Source organism: Pseudophryne corroboree, chromosome 1 (genome assembly GCF_028390025.1).
Source record: "Pseudophryne corroboree isolate aPseCor3 chromosome 1, aPseCor3.hap2, whole genome shotgun sequence".
Classification (NCBI taxonomy): domain Eukaryota; kingdom Metazoa; phylum Chordata; class Amphibia; order Anura; family Myobatrachidae; genus Pseudophryne; species Pseudophryne corroboree.
The window spans coordinates 1,061,804,974-1,061,818,023 of NC_086444.1; the positions used below are offsets into that span (position 1 = coordinate 1,061,804,974).

Sequence of the window (13,050 nt, forward strand, 5' to 3'; positions counted from 1 at the left end):
AAACTAACGATATTATAGCCTACATGAGCATGTCGATATAATATATCACACTATCTGCATCCCAATAAATTCATAGTAAGATTCGCACCTAGCACTTAACACTATTTACTATCACTTTTAGTTTGCACTTTGCACTCTATATTGATTTAAGCATTTAATTATATATATATATCCCTATATATTTTATATATATTTTTATGTATTCATATATCTATGTAGTTTATATTTATTTATCACTGTAACAAGCTTAGGTTACTGTACTGACATCAACAGTGACTAATCTCCGTTTATTCTATTTATTTTCATGCACTTTACTGGAGAAATGAAATCCATGTCTCTATCCTTGGTCTCCGCTAATATGGCTGCCGAATGTGATTCACATTGAACAAATCCACCCAAAGATGGCCGCCGCAATGTACTTTCAGAGAACATCTGCCATAGTGTTGTTCGTTCTCTTACGCCCGCAGCCGCGGGCGCATGCGCAGTCGCATACCGGAAGTGGGGCGGAAGTGACGCGACGGACGAAAACCGGAAGTGGGGCGGCAAAGAACCGCCGGCGCCTGTACAAGTCAATTTTATAAGTTTTTAACACCAAATCTGCTCAGTAAATAATATCTTGTGAATGTATATACACATATCAGTAAATTGAAACAATAGATTTGTCAGCACATGAATTTTTAACCCATTTCACAATATGATGATTAAATTAACAGGAAGTGATGTCACAATCATTATGTGATTAATACTAGTATAAATAGGAGTCCAGTCTCATTATGCCTTTACCCCTTGATGAAGTCTTAAGGACGAAACGCGTTGGGCTACCTGGCAGTGACCTTATACCAAGTTAAGTTAAAATTGTTTTACAGATTTTTAACATATTTTAACTGGTATTTTAAAGCATTGTGTATGTTGTTTTAAATCCCATTTTTTAAGAAGAACTGCTGTTTAGATTTTAGCTCTATATGTGATTAATATCTGTTTTTAGTGTCTAAATAAACATCCCCCCTTTTTTAAAAATCACTTTTCTGATCTGGTTACTCGTTTTTAGACACACTTTTTTGATCCATATTTACTGAACTGTTTTAAGACACCGACGGTCGCTATATCCCCCCCCCCCCCCTGTGTGCATTACTCGTTGTTTCAGGGAATTACCATCCCTGTGTCTCTGGGGGACAGCTGACGCCCTGTGTTAATTCCTAGGGAGTGTCATTTATTTTCTATACGTGGATCGTGGATTATTTGGTGTTGTACACAAGTGGCGCAAATATTCTCCCCCCTATTGTTGATATATATATATATATATATATAAAACAGGGGTTCCACATAGGTGGAAGGGGCACTCACAATTAAATAATACATACAATTAAATTGCATAAAACATTCATAGTTTAATATTCAGTTGCACCAACTCGCCCTTGATCGACGTTTCGACCCCAAGATAGGCAGGTTCGGTTAACAATCAAGTAACTTTTAAAGGTATATACATAGTAACATCAGTGGAGATATTGAAACATCACTTAGGAGAAATGCCCTGACAACAGGTGCCTTCTGACTGTGTGAACATGGTTGTTAATCGCTTATGATGCATTGTGGAATCTACTAGTGGCTTATCTGGATGCATTCAGACTGGAATGACTGCTGGCATATAGATGATTTTTACGTGAACTACATTATTAGAAGCCTACATGCATTTACCTGTGACGGTATAATTGCTGGAGCATTTGAGCTGCATTCCAGCTGAGTGGATAGATGTTGTCAGGGCATTTCTCCTAAGTGATGTTTCAATATCTCCACTGATGTTACTATGTATATACCTTTAAAAGTTACTTGATTGTTAACCGAACCTGCCTATCTTGGGGTCGAAACGTCGATCAAGGGCGAGTTGGTGCAACTGAATATTAAACTATGAATGTTTTATGCAATTTAATTGTATGTATTATTTAATTGTGAGTGCCCCTTCCACCTATGTGGAACCCCTGTTTTGTATTTGTGGCTGACTTTGTCAGTTTCACTGGGTGCACCCTGAATATGTATTTATGTATCTTTTGATGTGAGTGCGGATCTCCAATGATATATATATATATATATATATAGAATTACTTTTAGCACACCTTGAAATTTTAACAAAAAACACTTTTTCACATTTTGGTTATATTTTATTTTCCGTGTTAGAAGGAGCAACGTGACACAATATGGTATGTTCTTGCAAATGTACAAGTATAAATTGTGTGGGTACTGTATTATTAAGAAATGTTTTTCCACTTCATATTATAACGCTTATGAAGACCAATTAGTAGATCAACTCGTCTTTGCTTAACAATTAATTATCATGATACAGTATGTGGAGGATCATGTAAAGTTGGGCACAGTTTGCGTCAAACCACAACAAAATTGAGCCCCCCAAAAAATAAAGGTGGAATTTGCTCTGTATGCAAGATAGCATATGCAGTAGTTTTATGTCAGCCAAGAAAAGTGGTATATATGCTAGAACAGTGGTTCTCAAACTCAGTCCTCAGGACCCCACATAGTTCACATTTTCAAGGTCATCTGGCAGGTGCACTGTGTATCACCAACTAGTACATATTAAAAATCCACACGTGACCTGGAAAACATGACATGCATGGGGTCCAGGAACGGGTTTGAGAACCTGTGTGCTAGAATGATGCAAGAAGACATCATACAGTAGTATTTGCACCTGTTTACCAGTAGATGTGGCTGTACAATGTTACTAAAAAAATGTAAAGTTACAGTACCCAGTTCCAACACAATACAGTCCATCTAATTCTGGACAGTGTTATTAATGAACAATAAAAGTGCATTTACCATCTAAACTACAATTAAATCTATCCCCAACATTACAATACTAAATACGTTAAAATAATTAAAAACGTGTTTTTGCCCTTTAATAAATCTAGGGGGAAATATATCAAACCTTTGAAAAAGATAAAGTGGAGATGTTGCACATAACAACTAATCAGCTTCTAACTGTCATTTTATAGACTGTGCTAGATAAGTGAGAACTAGAAGCTTATTGGTTGCTTTCGTGCTGCAGACAAATTGCAAATATCAATTAAATAATGTGAATAAACTGTAGCAGCCACATTAGTAATAGTAATAGTATCTGTCGAAGGGATCAGGAACACTCAGCCAGTCAGAAGCAACTGATTCATCATCACCATCATCATCATCATCATCATCATTAGTTTGAAGTTTGCCCCAGGGGTCGAACAAGTCACGTTCTGTATAATACATACAGATTAGTATACTGTTACATAGCAATGCTAGCCTTCTTAAATTTGGCCTACTGTACATGGACTTTTCATGGAGGTCAGTGATCTGATGCCTGCATCCTAGGTCGCAGGTCAGATCACTACTGCAGCAGGAGGCATCTACTTGTAACAGGGACCTGATCATTGTTAAAATCAGAGGCGGTTCAGCTGCCTCTCAGCGGTGTAGACACCCCTTCGGACTCCACCGACATCCATGATGTGAGAACGCAGCTCCAGGCAGCCGGTGATGTCATCAGGCAGCACCCACGGCTCTCACCTCCTCCAGAAGCAGCATACGAGAGAGCGGCGGAGTGCACTCACACTTCCTGCAGTGACCGACCAAACTAAGCATGATGGGCTCCCTGTACAGGAGCCGCAGTCTGAGTGAGAGCCCCGAACCAGCATTAGCAGGCAGGGCTGCCAAGAGAAATCCGAGTACAGTAACTTCCCGGGGCCACCCCGGCACCCCTACATGTTAGTTGCATGGCTGCACCACTTTGTGGGCATGTCTAGCACACAAGAAGTACCCACTAACAAGAGCATGACATACCTCCCAGCAGTCCAGACAAAAGTGTTCACTATTAGGATGTGGGTCAGTCACATAAAAGCTGCATTGGTTGCAGAGCGCATTCCCTGGAACACCATCATTTTATGAAAGTGGATCCTCCATTGTAATTTTAGGAAAAAGGATGCGCTATAGCGTGTAAGTGCAATCGCTGTATACACACACACGCACACACACACACACACATATAAACACACTCACACATATATAAACACACACACACATATAGTATATGCAGAAATACCAAGGAATTTTCAGGACTTACTATGATTAGAGTTGAATAAACTGAAATGTTGCCTTGTACATTACACCAGAATATATTGTTACATTAGTAAGTCCCAAGAGTGCCACAGTATTTCTGCTTATACTACCTGTCATCCCACTAAGGGCACCCGGGAAATTGTGCAGTATTCTGGACAGAGTGCCAGCCATGATACATATAGATATAGGTAGATAGACACACACACACACACACACACACACACACACACACACACACACACACACTGTATATAGATAGATATTACACACACACACACACACACACACACACACACACACACACACACATACAGGGCAGTAGAAAGCCTGGCTGGGCCCAGGTACTTTTCAGGGGCCATTGCCTATCACAGGAGGCGTGGTCATGCACCCTTTGAAAAAATACCCCAAAAATTATATTTTAAGCGCCACCATGGCCACATTCCAGCCCAGCAGTCAGCAGTGTGTGCTGGGCTTAGGAGAAAAGCTGCAGCTGCTGCTGCCAGTTGAGGGGGAGGAAGCCCAGGGCCCCCAATGGGGCCCTCCATCAGACCTGGGCCCAGGTAATTTGTATTCACCCCCCTCTTAGCACCACTGTTAGCAGGTACTATTGCTGCTCAGCTGTCTGCTGCATGCACCCTCCCTCTCTGTGCCATGTACCACTAGCTCCATGAACACTACCACTGCCATGGGCTGGGGATAATAATGTGTTACTCTCAGCTGCAAGGTTACCATCATTCCTTCTTGCCTGCCTGTGTACACTGTAGGATGCCTAGCCCCTATCCCTTACTTCAGCCCAAGTGGTGCACTGGTAATGGTGAAGGCTCATTGTGTATCAGTGTACAGCCCATGCTGCAGAGTAACAATAGCAGGGAGCACTGCAGTCAATTTATAATGAGTTGGTGTCCTTACATTGCCTCCACCATATGACTTCCAAATGTTATGCATGGGGTCTGCCTGAGCAGCCACAGAGCTGGCTCCTGTGGTAGTGAGGTGCAGGAGAGCTCCCTGTGGTGTACACATAGGGCAGCCTAATAGGTGCCTCCTGCTGCATCACCATACTACAGCACTATCACTGCTGCTTCCACGGAAGTGACAGCCACATCTGAATTAGGTCCATTGTTTCCTATGTTTTATTTCAGTCATTAGAATAGTTTCTATTTGTCAGACAGGGCTGGTAGGCGAAGGATTTGATTATTGTTCTTAGACATAATGCTTTTTCTGATTTTTCACTACACATTTAAATGGGATGCAATCACGAGACCGCATGTCGGGATCTCGGTGGTCACAATGCTGACGCTGGAATCCCGTCAGGCGCTGAAATGCCGCCACCAGAATACTAGCGCCACAGACTTGTCTCTTTCTATGGGTGTCCACGACACCCATAGAGGGAGAAAATAACCTATGGCTAGCGCTCGCCCTGCTGCTGGCATATTGGTGGCTGGAATCCCGCTGTCGTGATCATGACAGTCGGGATCCCGGCCGCCAGTAAGACATATGTATTCCATTTAAACTGCATCCCCATTAGATAAACCTCACCTGCAGTTTTTCTGCCATATCCATTTTGCCATTACAGTGCGCTGGTAGAGAAGCCAGGGCTGCTTGATTGCATTTGTCCCCAGGCTAAAAGTTGCCAGTCCCTGCAAGGATGTAAGGCACACATAACCCTGGTATCCTCAACTCAAAAGAGAAAACTTTTGGACATTGCTTCAACTGGCTTTTTACTCAAATAATGACTCCAGAGAACCGTCTGTGGACTGTGGGTCTAATACAGACCTGATCGTATGATTAGCCACACTGACATGCGGGGGGACATCCAGCACAGGGCTAGTCCGCCCTGGATGTCAGGCCCTACCCCTCCCCGCACAAGTACAAAAGCATCGCACAGGAGCGATACTTTTGTACTTTAGGAGTAGCTCCCTACCAGTGCAGCCCCTGCGCATTGGCAGGGAGCTACTCATCGCTGTAAGGGTCGCGGTGGCTGCGTGTGACGTCACGCAGCCTCCGTGGCCTGTCCCCCGCATGACCCGGGCATGACTGCGTTGGCCGGACCGCTCCCCCTAAGCAGCGGCCAAATACCACCGGCCCGCCCCCTCCCACCCAGCGGCTGCCTCTGCCTGTGTCAACCAGGCAGAGGCGATCGCAGGGCTGAGATGGCCGTCGGCGACTGGATCTGGCATGCACCGGCGCACTGCGGCACCGGCGCATGCACAGTTCAGACCTGATCGGCTGCTGTGTGAAAACGACACAGCACTGATTGGTTCTGAATTAGGCCCTAAGGACACCATAAAATAGTGCACTGTTGCTATCTGGAACCAGTGCCATTGGTGATCTAACTTCTGGACCACAGAGCCAGTAATATATATCTAAAAATTGAATGAATGAACTGAGTCTAAACAAAGCCTACCATTGAAACAGTCACCTAACCCTGCCTAGGGTATTTAAACACCTCTTTCATTTTTCATATTTGCTGCATTCACGTAACTTTCATGCGTTTTTATTATGTCATTGGAATATTTGCTTTAAAAAAAAAAGTGTATTAAAAAATGTTTTTTTATTGTAATTATATAGTATTATTTAGCACTGTATCCTTTTCTCATTTATCCAATTTGGTTTGGGGGATTGACTTCTCCTGTTACACAGCTGCTAGGTTGAACACTCATTGGAGTACCTGAATTTATATACGAGTTATATAATTTCTTGCACAGCCTCAATTTAATCCTCCTCTATTTATTTTTTGCCAGGGCAGAAAAAGTAAGAAATCAGACAAGGACAGCTACATTAAGAGGCACTAAGAGACAAAGATGCCTCAAGAGAGTTGTGGTAGCACTAGCAGGCACCAGTGCCGTAACTAGGCATTTTAGCGCTGTGTGCAAGAAACGACAGTGGCGCCCCCCCATGTAAGATAGGGGCAGTGCGCGCCGTAGCCGCGCAAAAATTTATAGGGGCGTGGCTTCACAGGGAAGGGGCGTGGCCACAAAATAATAGCAATTCATACTACGGTGCACAGTAGTCTACATTATTCAAATTACGCTGCACAGTAGCGCCACTACACCAGGTAGAGCCCCTTTTATACATTACAGCAGACAGCGTCCCCCTTTTTACACATTACGGCAGCCAGTCCCCCTTTTTACACATTGCGGCAGCTAGGCCCCCACTTTACACATTGCGGCAGCCAGGCCCCCTTTTTACACATTGCGGCAGCCAGGACCCCATTTTACACATTGCGGCAGCCAGGACCCCTTTTTACACATTGCGGAAGCCAGGCCCCCTCTTTACACATTGCGGCAGCCAGGCCCCCTTTTTACACATTGCGGCAGCCAGGACCCCATTTTACACATTGCGGCAGCCAGGACCCCTTTTTACACATTGCGGCAGCCAGACCCCCTTTTTATACATTGCGGCAGCCAGGACCCCTTTTTACACATTACGGTAGCCAGTCCCCCTTTTTACACATTGCGGCAGCAAGGACCCCTTTTTACACATTGCGGCAGCCAGGCCCCCTCTTTACACATTGCGGCAGCCAGGCCCCCTTTTTACACATTGCGGCAGCCAGGACCCCATTTTACACATTGCGGCAGCCAGGCCCCCTCTTTACACATTGCGGCAGCCAGGCCCCCTTTTTACACATTGCGGCAGCCAGGACCCCATTTTACACATTGCGGCAGCCAGGACCCCCCCTTTTTACACATTACGGCAGCCAGGACCCCATTTTACACATTGCGGCAGCCAGGCCCCCTCTTTACACATTGCGGCAGCCAGGCCCCCTTTTTACACATTGCGGCAGCCAGGACCCCATTTTACACATTGCGGCAGCCAGGACCCCCCCTTTTTACACATTACGGCAGCCAGACCCCCTTTTTATACATTGCGGCAGCCAGGACCCCTTTTTACACATTGCGGCAGACGGTGTCCCCCTGAGAGAGAGAGAGAGAGAGAGAGAGAGAGAAAGAGAGAGAGAAAGAAAGAAAGAGAGAGAGAGGGACATACTTACCTTCTCCCCGCTGACAGGCTCCTCGTGCTGGCATCGATCTCCCTCTCGGTGCAGGCAGTGAGATGAGAAGGAGGAGGAGGGAGGGGGAGCAGGGAGCCGCAGCAGCGCTATTTGATTGGTAGTAAGCGCCGCTGCAGCATCCCCCTCTCCTTCTGTATTGGCTGCCCGGCGCTGCTATGGATACTGGGATGAAGGAACCGCATCCAAGCATCCATAGCAGCGCCGGGCAGCCAATACAGAAGGAGAGGGGGATGCTGCAGCGGCGCTTACTACCAATCAAATAGCGCTGCTGCGGCTCCCTGCTCCCCCTCCCTCCTCCTCCTTGAACCCGGCGCTGGTCTCTTCTCCCTCCAGCCGCGCACGGCGCACACAGAGGCGGCATGTAATGAGTCAATTTGACTCATTACATGCCGCTGGCCGTTGCGCCCTCAGGGCAACTGCGCTGTGTGCCAAGCCCACTTGGCACACACGTAGTTACGGCCCTGGCAGGCACACACCACTGGTACCAGCTATGAGCTGTTCTAAACATACATGCATGCACTCCCTCTCTACAGGAACTCAGTGCGCTGGTGTGAGTGTCTTTACCACACAGGTCAGTCACAGTAATGCAGCATATACAAGCTGCGGATTCACTGTACAGCAAGCCAATAAGAATCAGTCTGATTTTTATTGGCTATTGCTGTCACATGTGACAGCCAACAGAGACATGACAGCAAAGGGTAAAGAAAAGGGATCAGTTTCTCTAGGTGCACTCACTCCCATCAACAACAAGAGTTATTGCTATTGTCAGGGCTGGCTCCAGGCCTACTAGCACCCTGAGCGAAAACATGTAAAAGAGCCCCCCCCCTATGTGTGGCGCGCTCCAGGGAAAGTGGGCGTGGCCTCTTTGAAAGTGGGCATGGTCTCAAAACTTCATATTATTAGACTATAAATAAATATGTTTTCACCCCCCCTCTACGCACACAATTAGCAGCCTTACACATAACAGCCACAGTAGTGTTCCTTACACACAATGTCTCCAGTATAGTGTCAGATACACATAATGTCTCCAGTATAGTGCCAGATACACAATGTGCAGTGCCAGATAGACATGATATGCCCCCCAGCAGTGCCAGCTACACACAATATGCCCCCCAGCAGTGCCAGCTACACGATAGTGTTCACTTTTTAGGGCAGGGAGGGCACATTTTTAAGTTAGGAGGGCAAAATGATGTACATACTATAATGCTTGGTGCTCATCTACCTACATTAGAAAGCATGGACAGTGCGCGCCGAAGGCGCGCATCAAAAATTTAGGGGCGTTGCTGCGTGGGGAAGGTGCGTGGCCACATAATAGTGGCAATTCGCATTACACCACACAGTAGTGCAGTTAATACACACTGCACCAGGTAGAACCTCCTAGACACTTTGCGCCAGGCAGAGCACGTTAGACACTTTGCGCCAGGCAGAGCACGTTAGACACTTTGCGCCAGGCAGAGCACGTTAGACACTTTGCGTCAGGCAGAGCACGTTAGACACTTTGCGCCAGGCAGAGCACGTCAGACACTTTGCGCCAGGCAGATAAATGCCCCCACAGTGCCAGATATGACCCCACAGTGCTACATAAATGCCCTCACAGTGCCAGATATGACCCCACAGTGCCAGATAAATGCCCCCACAGTGCCAGATATGCCCCCAGCAGTGCCAGCAACACATGACATGCCCCCCAGCAATGCCAGATACATAAATGGCCACACAGTGCCAGATATGTCCCTACATAAATACCCCTACAGTGCCAGATACAGAAATGCCCCCACAGTGCCAGATAAACGCCCCCACAGTGCAAGATAAATGACCCCACAGTGCCAAATAAATGACCCCACAGTGCCAGATATGACCCCACAGTGCCAGATATGACCCCACAGTGCTACATAAATGCCCCCACAGTGCCAGATATGCCCCCACAGTGCCAGATATGCCCCCACAGTGCCAGATAAATGCCAGCAGTGCCAGATAAATGTCCCCACAGTGCCAGATAAATGCCCCCACAGTGCCAGATAAATGCCCCCACAGTGCCAGATAAATGCCCCCACAGTTCCAGATATGCCCCCACAGTGCCAGATATGCCCCCACAGTGCCAGATAAATGCCCACAGTGCCAGATAAATGTCCCCACAGTGCCAGATAAATGCCCCCACAGTGCCAGATATGCCCCCCACAGTGCCAGATAAATGCCCCCAGTGCCAGATAAATGTCCCCACAGTGCCAGATAAATGACCCCACAGTGCCAGATAAATGACCCCACAGTGCCAGATATGACCCCACAGTGCCAGATATGACCCCACAGTGCTACATAAATGCCCCCACAGTGCCAGATATGACCCCACAGTGCCAGATAAATGCCCCCAGTGCCAGATAAATGTCCCCACAGTGCCAGATAAATGCCCCCACAGTGCCAGATAAATGCCCCCACAGTGCCAGATAAATGCCCCCACAGTGCCAGATAAATGATTCAACCCCCCCCCCATACCTGCGGCGTTAGAGGGGGAGGAGTACTGCTGCCCGGGTGCGGGCGGGCGGGTGCAGGTCCGGGTGCGGTGCAGGTCCGGGTGCGGACGGGTGCAGTGCAGGTCCGGGTGCGGGTGGGTGGCCAGGAGGCCTCCAAGTCCAAGGCGCTTGTGTGCGCTGTGCGCTGTGCGGCGCCGGCTTCTGACGTTAGACACCGGCGCCGCTCAGCGCGTATAGCGCACACAAGTCAAGGACGATGCTGCAGTGCACAGGGCCGGCTCCATGTTCGAATATGGTGGCGCCAGCGCGCGGCTCCCATTAAGGGTGGTGCCCTGCGCGGCCGCTCTATTCGAACATGCCTAGAGCCGGCCCTGGCTATTGTATCCGTGTCTTTGTACTTCTTTTATATATATGAATCGACACTATATTGATCATTTTTACCAATACCCATATGGAATGTATCAACTTTATTAGTATCCCATATGAAGTATTAAGACCCTTAAGTAAGGCCGTAAACAGTGAAATATAAAAACAATAAAGGATAGTTAGACGTGAATCAGAAAAATGGACAAAAGAAAGGAAAAGTTTTATTTTGTCCTAGTGTCAAATAATAAAGAAAATATTAAAAACAAAGCCGTGTGCTGCCTGTTATTTCTCAATTATGTATATCTTATATATAAATTGTATTCCACTCTTATATGACTTGGGAAGATATAATTGGGATATACATGTGTATTTTTATAATTAATACAACAATTCCTAGTTAATAATTTATTCCTTCATAAACCTATCACAACCTTGCTCAATTAGTGTTGACAGTATTCACTCCTAATTGGATTCGAGCATTGTATTACTAAATGAGGACAATAATTCTCAATCTTAATATTGCCTCTGTACTTCTGTTTTATCACATGTTACAGTCATTTCTGAGTGATACATATAGTATCATTTAGTACCTGGTAGGATGTTATAATGGATACAATTGTTACTTTGCTGAATAAAGTGTCTTACTATATTATGACTGTATCACCATGTCATTGGAGATCTGCAGTCTCTCCAATGTATGATCCCTGGGAAAATATTAGTTTGGCTATATATCACCTATATTTCAGTATTACATTTAATACATATATAATATAATAACAAGTAGCCAATGTAGAAAGCAGATCCACACATTTTTATCTAACTTACCTATTCATATCTCTTTCCTTTCTTCTAGAAATATATCTATACCTTTTACCAATTTCTTATATAGGTGCACTCTCATTGGTATACAGATCGCATAAATTCTCTACTATCATACCACGCTGCCAATGCCCGATCTCGTCCGATCTTGGAAGCCAAACAGCGTTGGGCCGGGTTAGTACCTGGAGAGGAGACTTCCTGCGAATACCTGGTGTTGTAGAGTAGGAATTAATTTCCTTCCTATGTGAAATGTAACACCAACAGCAGTATCACCACTTTACCCTTCTTCCTTATCCAATAATTCTTTCTTACTGCAGCTCAACGTCCAGTCTGTATCAACATACGTGGTACCAGTCATCAGTTAGGTGTTTATCACTGGTGACCAATAAATTCTACTGCATTGACTTAATATAAGTGGTCCTACTTGGACATATCTATCATTATTTTCGTGACCACTCCTTGGTCCCATCAATACAGAGACTCTGTACTGGTCAGGGGAAATGGGGGTAAGACAACCAAGTGTCTACAACCTTTAATCACTGTTTGTGATAAAAGACCAGAACATTTAAAAAAAATAAATCATAATTTCTTTATTTCTTATGGATCACCTAAGTGGGTAATCATGTTTTAAACTTTACCAACAAAAATTATGTTTTAAATACTTTCTCTCACATATTACAGGAATCTTCCTTTATTGTATAAGAGTGCGCCCACACAAGAGCCTTCTCTCTCTCCCATTGCTAATACATGTACTTTCTGGCTCTGGGCGCACCACCAACTAGGACAGTATCAAAAAGAAAAAATTGCATACAATTTTTTCTTCACAATTATTAAGGGTATAATTGTCCAAATTTGTTTTTTTCATCTATGATCGCATTACCGTGACCTGTGCCCGATCACCCATTGTTTTGCTATATCTATTACAATCTGTTGGATAAATGCCAGCCTATGTCCATTACTTCGAGGCCAAAATATTATTGTAACTAAAAACTACTAAAGTACACAATTTTGTATGTAATATTTTGCTTTCAGAACAAATGTAAAAAAAGCTAAATTGTAAAATCAAAACAAAATGATACTATCAAAGAGTAACCGAGTAACATGAAAAGTTGAGCACGTCTTATACAACTACGTGGAAAATAAATATCTAAATACTAGCAAACCACAGGCTAAGACCAAATGACTTGAGATCATGCTTATTTCATTAGAGTTGCAGCATTAAGAGCATTAGCCTCTGGAGTAAAGGTCTTTCTTACAAGTGAAAGAGGTACAATTACCCTCATTGAGAAGTTG

General features: G+C 45.1%; 1 pseudogene; it reads left to right on the forward strand.

Moving 5' to 3' along the window:
- The first annotated feature begins 11,861 nt into the window (after positions 1-11,861).
- On the forward strand, positions 11,862-11,980 carry LOC134932661 (5S ribosomal RNA; annotated as a pseudogene).
- Positions 11,981-13,050: the final 1,070 nt, after the last annotated feature.